At 46.4% G+C, this 19,296-nt stretch overlaps 1 long non-coding RNA gene across 1 annotated transcript in view; it reads left to right on the top strand.

The window, feature by feature from the left end:
• The first annotated feature begins 3,056 nt into the window (after positions 1 to 3,056).
• Positions 3,057 to 19,296, top strand: part of LOC135186536 (uncharacterized) — a 102,923-nt gene continuing 86,683 nt past the window's right edge. Inside the window, exons 1-2 of the long non-coding RNA XR_010307010.1 lie at positions 3,057 to 3,116; positions 3,688 to 4,232. This is a non-coding gene — a long non-coding RNA (uncharacterized LOC135186536). The remainder of the gene's footprint in view (positions 3,117 to 3,687; positions 4,233 to 19,296) is intronic.

The raw sequence follows: 19,296 nt of genomic DNA, 5'->3' as shown, positions 1-19,296 counted from the left end.
TTACTACATCCATAGCTTCTAGACCCTATTTATGGGAGTGATGGAGCAACCCACCGAAAAGACAACCGCTCCCCAGAGCAGGATCTGAAAATGAAGTATAAGACTATGGGTACATCATCAAAAGCTACCCCTGTCTTCATAGAAGGTTGGAAGGGATCTCAGAGACCATCTACTCTGAACCCCCTTCCATGGGCAGGGACACTTCTCAACTAGATTTGGATAGCCAAGGCCTCATCCAACCTGGCCTTGAACACTATCAGGGAAGAGGCACCCACAACCTCCATGGGCAACCCATTTGAGTTTCACCACCCTCGTACTGAAGAACTTCTTCCTGAGATCCAGTCTAACCCTGCTCTCCCTCAGCTTCAAAACATTCCCCCTTGTCCTATCTGTAAATGCCCTTATGAAAAGTCCCTCTGCAGCTCTTCTTTAGGCTCCCTTCAGGTATTGCAAGGCAGATCTGAGGTCCCCCTGGAGTCTCTTCCAGGCTGAAAAACTCTGTCTACCTCAGCCTATCCTCATAGCAGAGGTGTTCTGGCCCTTCAGAAATCCTCACGGCCCTCCTCTGGATTTGCACCAAGAGTTCTGTGTCCTTTTTATGATGGGGGCACCAGAACTGTTTGCAGTATTCAAGGTGAGGTCTCACAAGAGCAGAGTGCATCCAGTTCGAGTGTATCCAGGGAAAAGTCACAGAGTAAAGAAGGGAATGAGTCAGAGTAGCATGGATTTTGTCTGAGCTAATTCTTCCAATGGTTGCTTTAAAATCATGGAATCAAACAATAAAAGCCTTTTACAAGTTTTGGTGTTCAGAAGTAGGAGATGACAGGAAGGAGACTTATGAGAGATGAAGGGTTCAGGGCAGTCCCTGTATTCTCAGTGGGGACTGGGAGGTGGAGATCATTATCAAGTGCTAAGCCTAGACTGGCCTCGAGAGCATGACCTGTATCCATCCATCCATGTTGGGAACTGGAACCAAACGTTGCACAGGGTGGCAAAGGGCTGCCTTGTTGCTCCGGCTGTCCGCTGAACCTTCTTCCCTCAGCGTCATCTACTCCACCCAGCAGTGACATTAGCTTTTGTTCTCACCATGCAGTGCTTAGGAGGTGTACTCCACACCTTTATTCTGCTCTGCTTGGCATACCCTTTTTCTCCACTGCTGCAGCAGGGTTAGTCTGATGGATGGTCTACCTAAATACAACTAGCATGTGCCTGTATTGTGGTCTGCCCCCCTACTCCTCACCTCTCCATCATCTTTGGAGTGAAAAAAGAGTGGTGGACTTATGGAAGCAAGGGACTAACTGACCCATGCCGGCTTCAAACCTAGGATAACATTGTGACCTTTGAGAAGACTTGGTCATGAGGAATGCATGTTCCTTGAGGTCTGTCCTGTGGTACTGCTGACACTCCCAACACTCAGCTGCTGGTGTCATGTGTAGTGACAAATGTCTGGAGTCCAACAGCTTCATTTTCTACAAGGAGCAATCAATGAGAAATGGTATGGGTGTATTCTTGTGTTATTTGCCTGTGCTCATATGGATTGATTTGGGAAGGAGATGGCCAGGAGGCAAGCAAGAAAGTCTTTTCTTGAGACTCCTGCTGCTGAACTGCTTGTTGTTGAGGAGCAGATTAGTTCCTGAATTGACTATGTGCAGTCTTCAGGACAGGAAACAAACTCTCTGCTGCCAGGTGGCTTGTCTGTCCAAAAGCTGCTGATAGTCCCAGAGTCAGGCAAAAGAATGCATCTTCAGAGAATTCTTTGACAAGCCAGCTTGGAAGAGCATGGGGAGCAGCAGTGCCGAGTGATGCCTGCTGTCGTTCTGTGCCTGGCAGGCACTGTGGGCCGTCTGTTTTATCTGCAGCGTTTGCTGGTTTGCGGAGTATTGTTGGTGATCAGATGCCTATGAGTGTATTATCAGCAAAGGTGAGAGAGCAGTAAGTGGTGTTTGGGGATGTGATTACTCTCCTCTGTGCTGTGCCTGCAAGGAGCGCAAGAACAGTGGCCCCGCTCTACCTGTATCACACATAAGTGGCTGGTCATGCCTGGAGGCTGAGACCTGTGCTTCAGTTGTCCTGCTGCAGATGGCTAGCTTGGATCGTGTTTGGGTGCGAGATGCAATTACCTCTTTGGTGCTAATGTCAATACACTACAGGCTGCAAGGGCATTTCTCTCTTCTTACCTCCAGTATTTTATCCTCAAAGCAAAGTGCTAATTGCTGTGAGGTGTTTTGAGACTTAAGGCTCACCAAGGGCTGGATTTGTGCTGATCAGGTGCCTCAGATGTTTTACCCTGAGGGTAGTGAGACTCTGGAATGTTTTTTTCCAGAGAGCTTGTGAACATCTCATCCCTAGAAACGCTTAGGACCAGGTTGGATGTCCAGAGAAGGCCAACACAGCTGGTGAAGGGTCTGGAGAACAGGGCTGATGAGGAGCAGCTGAGGCAACTGGGGTTGTTTAGTCTGGAGAAGAGAATGCTGAAAGGGGACCTCATTGCTCTCTGCAGCTCCCGGAATGAGGTAGGAATGGTCTCTTCTCTCTAGTAACAAGTGATAGAAGAAGAGGAAATTGCCTAAGATTCCTCCAAGAGAGGTTTACGTTGGAGATTAGGAAAAATTTCTTTCCTGCAAGAGTGGTCAGGCATTGGAACAGGCTGCCCAGGGAGGTGGTGAAATCACCACCCCAGGAAGTATTCAAGAAACATGTGGATATGGCACTTTGGGACATGGTCAAATAGCCATGGTGGTGTTAGGTCAATGATCTTAGAGGTCTTTTACAAGCAAAACAACTCGGTGGTTCTGTAAAAACAGCCTTACACCTCCTTTAGTTGGTGGGTGTATAGCCACAATAAATGGCACGGCATATATTTTACAGCTCAGGGAGCCCTCTTTATTCTTAAGTGGGAGTTTAACTTTGATGGGGCTGAAGTTTCACTGCAGTCAGAGGGAATTAAAGATGTGCCTGATGCCGTTGCTCTGCTCAAGTGCTGGCATATGCAGGGGTTGGAGTGCTTTCCAGGATCCTTGCCTCAAGGCCGCTGTGCAGAAGTGTCTGCGAGCCCTTCAGCACGCAGGAAACGCAGGAGCGATAACAGCCACCGGGGATGCAGCTGCAGCTTGTAGGTTTGTTCTGCACAGGAGAAAAATGTAAACAGGAAAACCCCACCACCCTTACTCCATGTAGGCTCCCACTGATCAGAGCTATGGGGTTGATGGATCAAGGACCGAGAGATCTGGCTTGAAGGGGCTGCTGCTACAAGGTTTCTCGCTCTGACATCTAACAGCAGGGCTGCAACCTGTCATCCTGCTTTGCTCCGGAGCAACCCAGAGCATGCAGTCATAGAATTCATAGAATGGTCTGGGTTGGAAGAGACCTTCACCGATCTAGTCCAACTCCCTCTGCAGTAAACAGGGGCATTCTCAACTAGATCAGGTTGCCCAGAGCCCTGCTGAGCCAGTTTAGCTCAGTTATTTAGTGTACTGCCTTTCCCTATTTCTCTCCATTTGTTAACCTTAACATGCCTTTTTAGAGTTCCTCAGTGAAGTAGTGCCAGTGGAATACTCATGTGCTTTTGAGATAGCAAAACACAGCTAATTACAGTGTTACAATTAACTGACTGCCCTTAACAGAGTCCAAGGCGGGGGAAATCAGAGTGCAGCATCTGCTCTAACATATGCTTTTCTTGGTTTCCAGAAGATAACAGGGGGCATGTATCCTGCCATGGATTGTGCTTTCTGCCTGAAGAGCAGAGCACAGCACAGATGCTCCAGTATTTCTTCCGCCTGAACTGCGTTTAAAAGGGCTGCTGCATGCATGTGTCAGGATGAATTATGCTTCTTTGGCTTCAGACTCCTTCCGGCAGCCATATAACAACTCAGTAGCAATTCACACCCCATCGTGTCTAACTGCATACTTGTGGCAGGTACAACCGCCCTGACAAAGGCAAAGGTCCTGACAGACAAAGGGCTGAGGTCTGGTGGCAGGTGGTAACGATCAGCTTGATGATCAGCAGTCATCAGCTGGCACCTGCGGACCCAGGAGTTCTGACCTTGCTTCTTTTGTTGCTTGGGGGGCGCAGCCCTCGAGCTAATTAAGAAATCTAACTCAGTGCACCTGGGCGGGCTAGAAACGGAGTCCTGCTATGGCGGAGGTTGGTCTCCACGCAGCAAGTGACCTGGCAGTTGGATCCTCTCCCTTTAGACTGGGACCGCGTCGAAGGAGTCCTCACCCCTGCTTTGGTGAGTGTCTGTGGGGAGGTTTTCCCCTTGTGTGCGATTGAGTGCAAGTTTTGGTTCGTGTCTCCATAGATAGCTTCACTGGTTGTGCAGCAGGACATTCCCAGCTGGCACCTGACCCTGGGATCTCCTTCTGTCGGAAGGAGTGGCAGTAAACTCAGTTTTCAGAGGGCTGTCGCTGTCTGTTTTGTGGGTGCCTCGGCTACAATACTTCATTGTAAGGGTTGGTGTTGTACCAAGAATCGTATAGAAGCAACAGGCAGTCTGCCGTTGCATGGGTTTGTGCTCTGCTCTGACCTGCTTCTCATGGTTTACCGGAGAAAATAGAGCAACTTTCCGTGGCATAAAATACATGAAACTGCCGGAGCAGGTCCGGAGGAAGGGCATGATGATGATTAGAGGGCACCTCCTCTGTGAGGACAGGCTGGGAGACTAGGGGCTGTTCAGCTTGGAGAAGAGACGGCTCCAGGGACACATATAGCAGCCTTCCGGAACCTGAAAGCAGCCTGCAAGAAAGACAGGAAGGGACTTCTTCCAAGGGCTTGTAGTTATATCATGAGAGGGAACGGACTGAATCTTGAGGAGGGCAGGAGACTGGAGATTAGGGAGAAACTCCTTCCAGCGAGGGTGGTGAGACACTGGAACAGGTTGCACACGGAGGTTGTGGATGCCCCCTCCCTGGATGTGTTCAAAGCTAGGTTGGATGAGGCCTTGAGCAGCCTTGTTCTAAGTGGTAGGTGTCCCATGGCAGGGGGGTTTGAACTAGATGATCTTCTAAGGTCCCTTTCAGCCCTAACCTATGAATCTATTATCTGCTGCTTGTTCTGTGTTTTTGTTGATTGGGGTTTTTCCCACGGCGGTACTGGAAAGCCGAAGTGCTCTTTTGTGTTTAGTGAATGAAACCTAAAGCGTCTCATCGTTTTCTGTCCTATAGATGAACTTTGCCTTGTCCAAAACATCCCAAGATACTTGTAGCTCTGCCAACATAGTGTTTAACATGCTGAACCATGGTAATTACAGTGGAATTAGAGCTGACAATAATTATAGAATCATAGCATCGTTTCAGTTGGAAAAGACCTTTAAGATCATTGAGTCCAAACATTAGCAAGCCTGGTGCTAAACCACGTCCCTCAGCACCACGTCTCTGCATTGTAGTTACAAAGCAGCAAGCAGTGAGTAACTTTGGACCATATCCATCCTTCTAAGTGCTGATTAATAGGAGAGTTTGTTTATAGAAAGCAAGTCTGTTGTTTTGCCAGTTACTTAATTCCTGATTCTCACTTCCCAGTTTGCTTGGCAGTGTTATGCTATGATCTGTGACAGGTCCTGACCGAAAAAAGAATGATTGTATTTTGAGAAGGGCTTTGGCTGGGGCATATACACCTGTGATTTACCTTCACTGAAGGCTGGAGGAAAGATACTGAGAGAAAAAGAGTTGCAGAATGTTAGGGGTTGGAAGGGATCTGTAGTGCCAAAGCAGGATCACCTAGAGCAGGCCACACAGGAACACATCCAGGTGGATTTTGAAAGTCTTCAGAGAATGAGACTCCACAACCTCTTTGGGCCTGTTCCAGGGCTCTGCCACCCACAGTAAGGAAGTTTTTTTTTCTCCTGTTGAGATGGAATTTTTTCTGTGATTGAGTTTACATCCATTGCACCTTGTCCTGGGTGTCACTGGAAAGAGCCTGGCTCCATCCTCCTCACAGCTACCCTGCAGATATTTGTAGACACTGATAAGGTCCCCTCTCAGCCTTCCCTTCTCCAGACTAAACAGCCCCAGATTTTACAGTCTTTCCTTGTAAGAGAGATGCTTCAGTTCCTTCATCATCCTAATAGCTCTTGCTTGGATTCTCTCCTGTAGTTCCCTGTCCCTCTTGAACTGGCGAGCCCACAACTGCACACAATATTTCAGATGTGGCCGAACTAGGGCTGAATAGTGGTGAAGGAGAACCTTCCTTGACCTGCTGACCCACACTCTTCTTAATACACCCAAGTATACACTAGATGTACACTATGTATACACTAGATGAACACCATCTTGTGTTATACAGCAAAAGCCTGAAGGCTGGGTAAGGTTTGCAGTAGGCTGTGTTGTGGGCTTTATTCACTAGATGGCAAAAGTCGTGGTCAGTAATTGCTGGGTCATAGATTCAAGCATTGAGCACGCCATTGATTTGTAGTTCCTCACATCCTTATTTATATCTTTTTTTCCTGTTGCCTCAAAGTTTCAAGAGGGTGGTACCGCCCCTCTCAGTCAGGTCTGAGCCTGATCCCTCTGTCACTTTTAGCATGTATTATGCACTGCTTTAGAAACTACTTTAAAAGACATTAAAACTGTCACGAGAAATGAAGGAAGCCCTGCAGTTTGAGTGAGTGTTTGATGCTTACCTCATTGAATTCAGGAAGAAGGGATTATTAAAGACATAAAAGCTGTCTCTTTATCAGGAGCTTAAAAACACTCCAAGGGAAACAAAATCTGTTGTGCTTAGCTGCTGTAATTTAAGAGCCAAATTCTGCTTTCCTTTATAATGGCATAAATTTGAATTTGATTGAGCTCTGGATTAACGTTGCTGCAAACGGGATCAAAATGTGACTTTGGAAATCCATAAGTTAAGTAGCTTTGCACCTGACACATTTTGTCGTAGCTGTATATATGCTCTTACTGACTCTGTGCTTTGGCATGTCAGCTTGGAAACAAAAAATATTTGTGGTGCATTTTGTCTCTTTAATGAAGCCAAATCAAGGCTGAATGCAGAGTGGGTCGAGAGTAGCTCTGAAGAAAGACTCAGGTGTACTGCTTGATGAGAAGCTCACCATGAGCTGGCAATGAGATAATGCAGCTCAGAAGGCAAACTATGCCCTGTGCTGAATCAAGAGGAGTGTGGCCAGCTGGGCAAGGGAGGGGATTATTCCCCTTTACTCTCCTCTTGTGAGACCCCACCTTGAATACTGCATCCAGTTCTGGTGTCCCCAGCATAAGAAGGACACAGAGCTGTTGAAGTGATTCCAGAGGAGGGCCACAAGGATGATGCAAGGGCTGGAACACTTCTACCATAAGAATAGGCCGAGGGAGCTGGGTATTTTTCAGCCTGGAGAAGAGAAGACTCAGGGGGGACCTTATCGCTGTGTTTCCATACCTGGAAGGATTCTATAGGAAGGCTGCAGAGGGACTTTTCATAAGGGCATCTGGAATCAAGGCGAGGAGAAATGGTTTTATGCTGAGGGAGAGTAGACTTTGACTGGAGTACAAGGGTGCTGAGACTCTGGAATAGGCTGCCCAGAGAGGTTGTGGATGCCTCTTCCCTGGAGGTGTATTGAGGCCAGGTTGGATGAGGCCTTGGGCAGCTGAGTTGAGAGGTGTCCTAGCCATGGCAAGGAGGTTAAAGCAGATGATCTTTACGGTGCTTTCCAACCCAAGCCATTCTATGATTATTTTTAATTCTAATGCTAGATGGGGCCAGAATGATAAAATTCCCCTGTGATTTCTACACTTTGCCACTCTCATGATGTTTGAATACTACGTGAAAAACTAGTGGCATGCTGCCTAGATCCTGAGGGTTTTGTTGAAGTGTTTCACAGACTTTTAGGTACAAAGGGCTACAGTTGCATGGAGTTTCACCTGCTACGTAGCACAGCCCAGCTTGTGTGATTGTGACAGTTCAGAGATGGATAGAACAGAGTCTAAGAAGTCTGCAGTAATTTGAATAACTAGATATTAGTTTAAGAGTTAATAGCAATTCATTATATAAAAATGATAGCTCACAAGCTGTTGAGAGAAAATCAGAACTGCTCAGGCCATGCTGGTTTAAAAAAAAAAATCACACCTTTTTTAAAAGTAAACACTAGGAAGAGGATTGGAAAACACTTGGAGTTCATTAAAGCTCTGGGGCAGTCAGCACAAGGATGTGAATCTGATGGTGAGGTTGCAGAGGAGAGCCACAAAAGTGATTAGAGGGTTAGAACATTCCTACAATGACAGGCTGAGGTACTTGGGATTGTTCTGGCTGGAAATCAGACCTTCCAGTACCTGAAAAGGGTCTCCAAGAAATCTGGGGAGGGACTGTTCACAAAGGCTTGTACCAGTAGGACAAGGGACAATGATTTTAAACTGTAGAGCAAGGTTGATTTAGATTGGACATTAGGAAGAAGTGTGGTGGAACACTGAAACAGGTTGCCAAGGGAGTTAGTGGAGGCCTCTTCTCTGGAGACATTCAAGGTGAGGCTTGGTGGGGTTCTGAGCAACCTGCTCTGATTGGGAATGTCTCTGCTTACTGAAGGAGGCTGGACTAGGTGATATTTAGATATCCCTTCCAAGTCAGTGCATGCTATGATTCAGTGAAAGTAGAGGTTGATTTAGACAAATACATGTAGACTTGTAAGGGAAAACGATTGAGAACCTTAGTGCCAATTTCCAAAAGCATTAGTGTTAGCCATCCTTGTCTTACTCAGTTTCTTACCTCTTCCACTGGCATCCAGTAAGATGAAATTATTTCAAGGTCAGTATTTCCAAGGGTGATTCTTCAAGGGTGAAGGACCTTGTGTAATTTGCCATTGGTCAGAAAATGTGCTGGTACTGATAAAGCATGGAGGAATGTTTTCTGTTTGTCCTGATATGACTTACAAAGGATACAGTTTTACTTCTTTTTTTTTTTTTTCTCTTTTTCCTCCCTCCCAACATCAGATTAATGAAGTTTGTCAGCTGTTTAGGTAATGAGCTAGATCAGACATTTGGAGATGATGTGTGTGTGTGTATTGCATCATGAGACCAGCATCCAGAAGGATGTTTTCAACCATCCTGACAACCAGTTTATCTCCCTGCATATACAGTGGCTCATTGCCTTAAAGATTGCTTTGTAAAACCTTCTAATGGTAATTGGCAGAAATTTGCACCAATGTGAAGTGAGATCAGAATCAAGTTCTAAATGAGAGGCATTTTCAGTTTACTTGTGATTAACCTCATATTTGTGGGTTTTGTTGGTTTGGATTGGTTTCCTTCTGCACTGCTTCAGTGGTGTTTCCAGAGAGGAGGTGAACCTCTCTGCAGGCATTCCAAACCTACCTGGATGTGTTCCTGTGTGATTTACTCGGGGTGATCATGCTCTAGCAGGGGAATTGGACTAAGTAATCTCTGGAGATCCCTCCCAACCCCCCATTCTGTCCTGTTGTGAATAAGGGGTTAGTGTAATGCTTGGGAACAGGTCTAGGAGGTGACTGACCCAAATTCTTCCATTCCTTACCGGGATTCAGCTGTGACTTTTACACAGATTCACAGATGGCATTGGTCCTGAAGGGACCATCAACAGTCATCTTGTCCAACCTTCTGCAGTCAGCAGGGACACCTCCAATTAGATCAGGCTGCCCAGGGACACACTGAATCTGATCTTGAATGTCTGTGGGAACAGGGCCTCAGCCACCTCCCTGGGCAGTCTGTCCCAGTATTTCACCACTCTCATTGCAAAGAACTTCCTCCTGATGTCCAACCTAAATCTCCCCTGCTCCACTTTCAAATCGTTGTCCCTCATCCTATCGCCACAAGCCCTTCTAAACAGTCCCTCCCCAGCCTTCCTGCAGGTCCCCTTCAGATACTCAAATGCAGCTCTAAGGTCTCTCCAAAGCCTTCTCTTCTACAGGCTGAACAGCCCCAATTCTTTCAGCCTGTCTTCATAGCAAAGGTGTTCCAACCCTCTGATGTCAGTGACCTGCTTCTGGACCCACTCCAGCAGGTTCATACTTGTCTGGGAGGCCCAGAGCTGCACACAATACTGCCGGTGAGGTCTCCCCATAGCAGAGGGGAAAATCCCCTCTCTTGACCGGCTGGCCATGCTTCTTTTCATGCAGCCCAGGATGTGACTTGCCAGCTGAATTGAAGAGCTGGGACTGATACCAAACTTTTCTGCCTAGCTTTTGCTTCTCTGACTGCTGCAGCAGCAGCATCTGTCTCCAAAGTCTGGTCTACAGGCTTCTTTTAAAGCTCGTGGAAGGACATCTCCAAAAGAGACATCCCAAATGATGCAAACTGTATAAAGAGCCATCCAGAGCGAGCAGGGAGCTCTGGCTGGAAATACAAATGTGAAGCCTAGCTCACACTAGGGTGGGGGTCCTGGAGGCAAGGAGTTGCACCCATTTAGAAACCACAGTTGTAAATTCCCCCATCTATCATATGGGAGGAAGAAACACTTGCAAACTTGCTCTTTTAGTTTCCACGGAGGGAAGAAATGCTGCTAGGTATAGGAGGAAGGGAGCCTGGGTGTGGTCTCTTTCATGCTCTTAAGGGGATTTTGGATTTGTGCCTCGCTGCTTTCAGCAGAGTTGCTCTTGTCTGGGGCTTGAGCGTCTCTAAACTGCTGCCTTGCAGAAGGAAGGCAGATGATGATTTTTCTTCTGTGCTCTAGCTTGCTATAATTTTTGCTTGCGCTTCTCTTCCTCTCTGGTTTCTGGTTCAGATTAGCTGAGGAGCCTTTGCTGATGTGGCATTATTGCATTCCCTGCTAATGTCCTTCTAAGACGTGTATTCTGCCAGCTATCTCTGGAACTCACTCTGCGAGTTTTTTGTTCTGCTGAAAGGATAATTCTTGGAACTTGTTCAGTTAAGGATGAAAATGCTAGCACTGAAATCCCTGCGCTCTGTTCTGCAGCTGACTTCATCCATTTCCTTTCAGTTCTCAGTTGGCACAATTGGAAGTCAGGACTTCTGGTATGGACTTTCTTTCCCTCCTCTGGGTTAGTGCCAAGTGAGAGATGGATCACTTGCTGCCTCAGGGCTAGGTTCTGTGAAGGATCCTCACGTAACTGCCTCCCCTAATTAGTAGGGAGATGGTGTGCCGGGTAGGTGCTGTGTGTGCATCTAAAGGGTTTGGATTTGCAAGGCCGTGGAAGGCAGCAGCCAGACCTTCCTGGTAGGAGCTTGCTATGGGGCACGATGTGATAAGAGCTCCGCAATTAGCTCTTCGCTGGCATTGATACCATTTCCGACATATTTGTGTTTAGGTATCTGTTGGAAAGCTAAGGCAAACGGCTTGGTGCTGATGCTGGAGGGGGCAGTGAGTGCCAGGCTGGAAGGGTGCAGAGTGCCGCCAGAGGGCGCTCCGGCTGCGGGAGTCACCGCCCCGCTCCCAGGTACAGCACATCGCAAGGTGCTTGGCTACCTCGTTTCTCATCCTCTCCTACTTGCTCTTCCACTAAGTTCAGTAGACGTGGCTTTCTGGGACACAGTTTCATGGCCACGGCGCTGTCAACTTGGTGGTTGGACTCAGTGATCTTCAAGATCTTTTCCAACCAAAACGATTCTGTGTTTCTACTCTACTTTTTCAGGCTCATCAAGACCAGAGTCTTTTTTTGAATACCAGCCAAAAAAAGGATGAAAGGGAATCCTTGTGTAATGGCTCACATCACCAAAGCTCAGGGAGGTGGGGAAGGGCCACAGGTGACAGCCTGGTATAGCGTTTATCATTCTTTCTTTCTTTGTTTGGATTGGGACTCACTGCCTACTTTAATTTGGGATGTCCTGCCTCCTGTCTTGATCTCCTATGTACAGCCTCTCCAATATGCTTTCTCTGATGCAGCCTAGATCTTGTTTCTTGAGCTCCTCTGTATTGTAATGGCCTCAAATTTAACCAGGGGAGGTTTAGCTTGGATATTAGGGAAAAAAAAATCTTTACTGAAAGAGTGATTAGGAATTGGAACAGGCTGCCCAGGGAGGTGGTAGAGTCAGCATCCCTGGAGGTGTTCAAAAAACTTGTACACATGGGACTATGGGATATGATTTAATGTACATGGTGGTCTTAGGTCAACGATTGGACTTGAGCATCTTGGAGGTCTTTTCCAGGTGACCCAGAAGACCAGTGGTGTCCTGGCTTGTATTAAAAATGCTGTGGTCAGCGAGAGTAGGGAGGTGATTGTAGGTGATTGTCCCCTTGTACCCTGCTTTGGTGAGGCCACACCTTGAGTGTTGTGGTCAGTTTTGGGCACCACAATACAACAGAGATGTGGAGGTGCTGGAGCAAGTGCAGAGGAGGGCAACGAAGCTGGGGAAGGGCCTGGAGAATAAATCTTGTGAGGAGCAACTGAGGGAGCTGGGGGTGGTTAGTTTGAGGAAGAGAAGGCTGAGGGGAGACCTCATTGCTGTCCACAACTACTTGAAGGGAGATTGTGGAGAGGCTGCTGCTGGTCTCTTCTCACGAAGACAGAACAAGGGGGAATGGCCTCAACCTGAGTTGGGCAGGTTTAAATTGGACATTATATTTTTTTTTTTCTCAGAGGCAGTGGTCAGGCACTGGAATGAGCTGCCCAGGGAGGTGGTGGAGTCACCAACCTTGGATGTGTTTAAGGGTCATTTGGATGTAGTGCTTAGAGATGTGGTTTAAGGTGAATCTTGTTGAGTAGGATTATTAGTTGGACTTGGTGATCCTGAGGGGCTTTTCCAATCTGAATGTTTCTGTGATTCCACCCAAAACAGTTCTGTGGTTCTGTGAGAAGTTTCTGTTCATCTCACCAAGGGTAATCCTTTCATTTGTACCAGCAAATCTTCCCTTGGTGTGCTTCAGCTTGGTCCAGTCCCATTGTCTGGCCCAGGATGCCCAGCAGAGCAGGTTGGTCAGTCCAGTATGGCTCTCCCAGTATGCTCACTACCTGGCCATCTGCAAGCAAGCACTGCTACCCCACATCCCTGGCATCCCTAGATGTTTTTTCCTCACTGCTTCCAGCCTTTGCACATCTCCTTTCTTACTCCTTTCATCACTAGTTTCCTCTGCCTGTGCTCACCTACCTTCCTCCACCTTCACACACAAGCTGAAGAAGTAGAAGCTGTAGGCCTGATGCATTTCTGCTGTGACTGTTGCTGGCTCAGCCTTGCACAGATGAGGCATGTGTGGGTGTGAAGTGGAACATAAAGGAGCTCTGGCTTAACCAGCCAGCAGCTGCTGCATGCCCAGATCACCCAGCAAGCACCCTTTGGCTCGCCTCTCCACTTTCTCCACCTCATTCCCTTTGGCTGAGAAAAGACAAAGGGAATTGTTGGCCTGTATGTGTGGCTTCCAGAGAGGAGTGTTTTCCAGATGACAAATGAAGAGGATGGATGGGAGGAATAGCAGAAAGACATTTCTGGAGCTTTCCCTACTTTGCTTTTTCTCCCCACTTTCTCAGCTGTTCTATTTCCCTTCCCAAGGGCAAGCTGGCCACAGGATCCTTATCTTTCTTTTCTGTCATGAAGGACTGCTGAATATGGGAGCAGGTGGTATCAGTGTGGGATGCTGCTTGCTTTAGGCCTATTACTTTGCCTACTTTGGGTTAAAATAAACAGGAACAGGGTGCACTGTTTGAGTTTGTAACTGCTGCAGCTCCACAGATGAAATTCATTAAACACCTCTTTGTGAAAAATGCAGGGGTCAAGGTAGTCCCTTTTCACACCTTGCCTCATTATTTCTGAGTTCTGTGGTGTTTAGGTGAGTAACTGTGAAACTAAAAAAAGGAACAGCATAGCCTTTTTGAAACAGCCAAACCCTTCATTCCTTTTATCACCATTTAATTAATAAAGAATAGATTGACCAAGTCCTAGCAGAAGGAGAAAGCATTTGAAGCTCCTAATGTATCCACGAGCCCTTTACGTTCTGCTGAACTGAGTAAGGGACTCAGTATGAAAATGAATGCAGATGCCTTACTTTGTGATGAATGCAAACTGAAGGAGAGGAGGGCTTTCAATTCTGAGCTATTTACATGTATGAGTATTTGCTAAAAGTGGAGTAATGTAACAAGAAGTGACTGCCTTTTTTATCCTCCCCTGAAGTCCAGAAGGGCTTTCAGTTCTTGAAATTCTATGAATATGAGCAACCTCAGGGCTGCATATCTTCAGAGAAGGTCCATTCATTTTGCAAGGGGCTGCTTTCCAAGTAACTCTGTTACTGCTATTATTATTTATTACTACATCCATAGCTTCTAAAATCAGGACCCTATTTAAAGGAGCGATGGAGCAACCAACTAAAAAAGACAATTGTTCCCCATAGTAGGATTTGCAGACTAAGTATAAGAGTATGGGTACATCATCAAAAGCTACCCTGTCTTCATAGAATCACAGAATGGCTTAGGTTGGAAGGGACCACAGAGATCATCTACTCCATCACTCTGGCCATGGGCAAGGATGCCCAAGGCCTCCTCCAATCTAGCCTTAAACACCCCCAGGTAGGAAACATCCATAACCACATTGAGCAACCTATTCCAGAGTCTCATCACCCTCACACTGAAGAACTTCTTCCCAAGATCCAGTCTAACCCTGCTCTGCCTCAGCTTCAAACCATTCCCCCTTGTCCTGTCTCTAGATACCTTTATGAAAAGTCCCTCTGCAGCTTTTCTTTAGTCTCCCTTCAAGTATTGGAAGGCAGCTCTAAGAGTCTTTTGTTCTCTAGGATGAACAACCTCAGTTGCCTAAGCCTACCCTCACAGTAGAGGTGCTCCAGCCCTTGCATCATTCTTGTGGTCCTCCTCTGGGCTCACTGCAACAGCTCTGTGTCCTCCTTAACGCTGGGGACACCAGAAGTGGACACAGTATTGAAGGTGGGGGTTTAATCACACAGAGCAGCGGGGCAGAATCCCCTCTCTTGACCTGCTGACAGTGATTCTTTTGATGCAGCATAAAATAAGTAAATGGTGCTGTTGGATTTATCCCACTGGCATGGTGGAAGCAGTAAATCCACCTTTGGAAGATCAGTTTTCAGGAACACCTGGCTGTCCTAGCTATGGAAATAGGATCCCTGCTACAGGGCCCCCAATAAAATAGAGATGTGGACCTGCTGGAGCAGGTCGCAGGTTGGGCTGGATGATCTTGGAGATCTCTTCCAACCAAATGTAACCTTTGATTCTGTGATTCTCTAAGGAACAGTTCTGCCCTTTAGCATCCTCAATTATCTTAAGTGAGTTTACTTCACACTTTGACTGCACTGCTTGGGAGTAAAGTCACAAGGGAGATCACACTTAACACTCTCTGCTTTAGCGTTACTACGCTTGCTGTAGGAGCAGTTCACGTTTAAGTTCTGTCTCTTTAAATTTAATCATTTATTAACATATTATTTTTCCACAGAGACCCCACAGTGTAATGTGCCTTAATTAATGGAAAGCAAGAACAGATTCCTCAAACTCCCAATGAACACTGTCTTAGCAAATTAAATCTGATTTAATGCTTTAAAGCCTGAGAAATATTTGCATAGCTAATGAAACTAATTAACCTAGAATTAATTTGCAATGTTTAGTCGCAGGGCTTAAAACGAAAGTGATGTTAGTAACGTGTTGATTGTTATTAGTAGTCAAGATATTCGGGCTTGCTAGATGATTAAATGTAAACATATGGTGGTGGTGGTGGGGAATGGGTTCAGGTTAATAAACAATTTCAAATAGGAAAATGCCCCATGATGATAAAGTGTTAATTGTACAAGCAGAAGTTAAGAAGTGCGAGGGAAGCACAAGTTCCCTCTTATCTGCTGGAAGTGGGTGAAAAGCTGCTGCTTTTTGACTTCCCTTTGATTTGCTAATGGCTTCTTTGTGATCTGCCTTAACACTTGTTCCTGTGAACAGCCAGTATGGGCCACGGACCTAGTGTACCTCCTAAGTGCTGTACAAACAGATCATCCTGACCTCTTGCAAGCCTGGAAAGGAGCTAATAAAAGAGGCATCAGGCGTAGGAAATAGTTTATGGATCAATGCATGTGTGTAGAGACAGAAGGGACCTTGGGTCACCCAGCAACTTAGCCACAACTGTGACTTTCTGGGGGGGTTGATTCCGCAAGCCTTGTAACAAAAGTTTTGAGATGGGGTTACAAAGAGTGTAGTGACTTTTGGAGGTGCATGGGAAACTTAGAGAGAAGGTCTCCACTGCAGGAAGCATCAAAGTGCATGCTTAAAAATGAAGTGGTCATGGTGCTGAGAGGTGCTTGTAAGGATGTGGAGCTTGCTTTTCAGTAATCTAAAGGAAACCTCAGAGATTGTCTATTCCAATCTCCCTACCATGGGCAGGGATGCATCTCGATAAGACTTGGCAGCTCAGGGCCTCATCCAACCTGGCCTTGAACACCCCCATGGAGGAGGCACCCACAGCCTCCCCAGGCAACCTCTTCCAGAGCTTCACCGCCCACTGGCTTTGGCCAATGTGCTGGAGCCTACAGCTTATGCTTGTCAGAAAGTGTAAAAAAATCCTGTAAGCTTTCCTCATGCACTTCCCTGTGAAGTCTGTAGTAAGATTTACTTGCATGGCCAAAGGAAAACCAATGGTCAGATGACATTTTTTGCTTTAGAAGAGGTGGTGGAAATCTGCAGCGTTAGGGTAACAACAAGCATGTAGCGATGCAGACATGGTAGGTGGTTGTGTTGCTTTTATTTCTTTGCTGCCAAACTAGTACCATTACACCTCCCAAGTGCTTTAGGGGCTGGGTCACATCCCTCTGATCCTTGCCTTCCTGCTGTCTGAAGATGTTTGTGGTGTAGATGGTTCTTCTCATTTTTTTTCTCTCCTCCCTTCGTATCGCTAGATTTTTGTTCAGATCATTTTGACCTAATTCTCTCCTTTGACTCCTTAACACAAAGTTTTGCAATGCCTGTGGGTTTTAATCCTATCTCTGTTATGGCTGGGGAAGTGCCTTGATAGCCACAGGGAAAAAGGACTAAATTTAACTAAAAACTGAGGTCCTGCTTTGCAGGGGAGTTGGACTCACTGATCTCTAGATGTCCGTTCCAGCCCCTGGCATTCCAGCACTGCAGTCTTCTGCCATTTCTTCCCATATGGATGAGGCACTTAGTGCCATGGTCTAGTTGATTGGATAGGGCTGGGTGATAGGTTGGATTGGGTGATCTTGGAGGTCTCTTTCAACCTGGTTGATTCTATGCTATCTTGGAAGCCCTCCCCCTACAGGACAGCATACCTATTTCCCCATAATTCACTGGATCCGTGGCTGCCAGTAGTTAGAGCATAAACATGGCTTTTCTAAACTCAACAGTAATATTCTGCAGCACTGTCATTGCTGTAACACAGCAGAGACTTCAGTCCTTTCTATGTCATAGAATCAGTCAGTTGGAAGGGACCATTTAGTTCCAGCCCCCCTGCCATGTCATACAGATATGCTCCCTGACCCTTGCATCATCCTTTAGAGGTGACAGCACTATCTTCCCAGATAATGCAAATGCATTCATGAGATGTTTCAGGAACTGATGTTTCAGTTTGCTGCCTTTTTTTTTCTTTAATGTGTGTGATGAGTGACTTGTAGCTGAATAAAGAGAAGGAGGATGACCCAGATTGTGTGGGCATGTTGCGTGGCTCTGCCAAGTGCGTCACAGAATCACAGAATGATGGGGTTGGAAGGGCCCTCTGAAAGAATTTGGGTTGTTCAGCCTGGAGAAACCTTAAAGTTGCATTTCAGTATCTGAAAGGGGACCTACAGGAAAGCTGGAGAAGGACTGTTTAGAAGGGCTTGTAGTGATAGGACAAGGGGCAGTGGTTTGGAAGTGGAGCAGGGGAGATTTGGACATCAGGAGGAAGTTCTGCACAATGAGAGTGGTGAAATACTGGAACAAGTTGCCCGGGGATGTGGTTGAGGCCTCAAACCTGGAGACATTTGATATCAGACTCAGTGTAGCCCTGGGCAGCCTGCTGTAGTTGGAGGTGTCCCCTCTGACTGCAGGGGTGTTGGACAAGTCCACCTTTGAGGGTCCCTTCCAACTCAATACAATCTGTGAGATTGAGCCAAACTTCAGTGTGGTCATCTTTGAATGTCACCTAAAGTCTTCCTCTTTGTTGAATGATGGTAATAGGTCTTCCTTTGTGCCATCTGTTTCAAGATTTGTATGTTACATTTTGTTAAAGTAGCTACCACAACGATGCCCTGGCCTTTGTTTGGGTATTCCAGGTGCTGCTGTAATTGAATGTGACTCTCATACCTCATGTCACAAGTGCCAGCAGCTTCTCCATGTCAAGGAGCTTCGCTGAGGGCTGGGGGGAAAGGGTTGCCAGCAGACATCTGTGAGCTCTGGTGGGGTAACCCCATTCTGTGGAAGGGTGTTGTCATAGATTTGAGTGAGCAGAAAGGTATTTTATCCCTTCCCAAAGGAGGATTAGAAGCTTAAATGGAAATACTATTCACAAATATATAAATACAGCATTCATATTCAGCCTCAGCCCAGCTCTCCAACCTTAGCTTTTCCCAGGCTGTAGAAGGCTGCAGACCTCCCCTGTGCATTGCAAGAGATAAAGGTCTGCTGGGAGCAGAGAGAGGCAGGGGGGTGAAAGGGCAGAAGAGACAGAAATGTTTATTTATATAGGGGTGCAGGGTGATGGGAAGGAAATAGTAGAGATTACACTTTCTGGTGTCCACCCCTTGTACTCCTGGAGGACTTAAGAACCTCTGTGGTTCTTAAACCCATAACAGGTATCATATTGATATCATCAATATGCTGTGCAGATATATAATCCACATATAGAATCAACCAGGTTGGAAGAGACCTCCAAGCTCATCCAGTCCAACCTAGCACCCAGCTCTGTCCAATCGACTAGACCATGGCACTAAGTGCCCCATACAGGCTTTGCTTGAACACCTCCAGGGACAGTGACTCCACCACTTCCCTGAGCAGCCCATTCCAATGGCAAATCCCCCTCTCAAATGATATGTACACACATGTCATTAGATCTCGAGGGTTATTAAGATCTTACTTGTCCCAGTAAAAATGGAGAGGATCCATCATGAGGTCAATTTAATTCAGGACAGAAAGAGGTCCACTGCCAGGTTCAATAAATTGTTGTATTCAGGATAACTCTGCTGATGCTGTTGTCATAAACAACTTCCTCTGTGGCCTCCATTGCTGCATAAAAGTTCTAAACTTATGTTGTGTTTTATGCAAGAGAACAACGTCCATAAAATTAGTTTCCTGCCTGTATTGCAGTGGCATTCTTGGTCAGCATCGTTTGATGCTTTACAACCAAATCCTCAGTCCATTTAAGTGATTTACTCCAGCACACAGTAAGCAGCAGTAAACAGTTCTCTGGAAGGATTTAAACTAGAAGGACAGTCGTTCCAAAGTCGAACAGAAATTCATTGCA

This window comes from Pogoniulus pusillus, chromosome 25, assembly GCF_015220805.1.
Source record: "Pogoniulus pusillus isolate bPogPus1 chromosome 25, bPogPus1.pri, whole genome shotgun sequence".
Taxonomy (NCBI): Eukaryota; Metazoa; Chordata; class Aves; order Piciformes; family Lybiidae; genus Pogoniulus; species Pogoniulus pusillus.
Note: the sequence above shows the minus strand (reverse complement) of the source record. Positions and strands in the feature narration are given on the sequence as shown.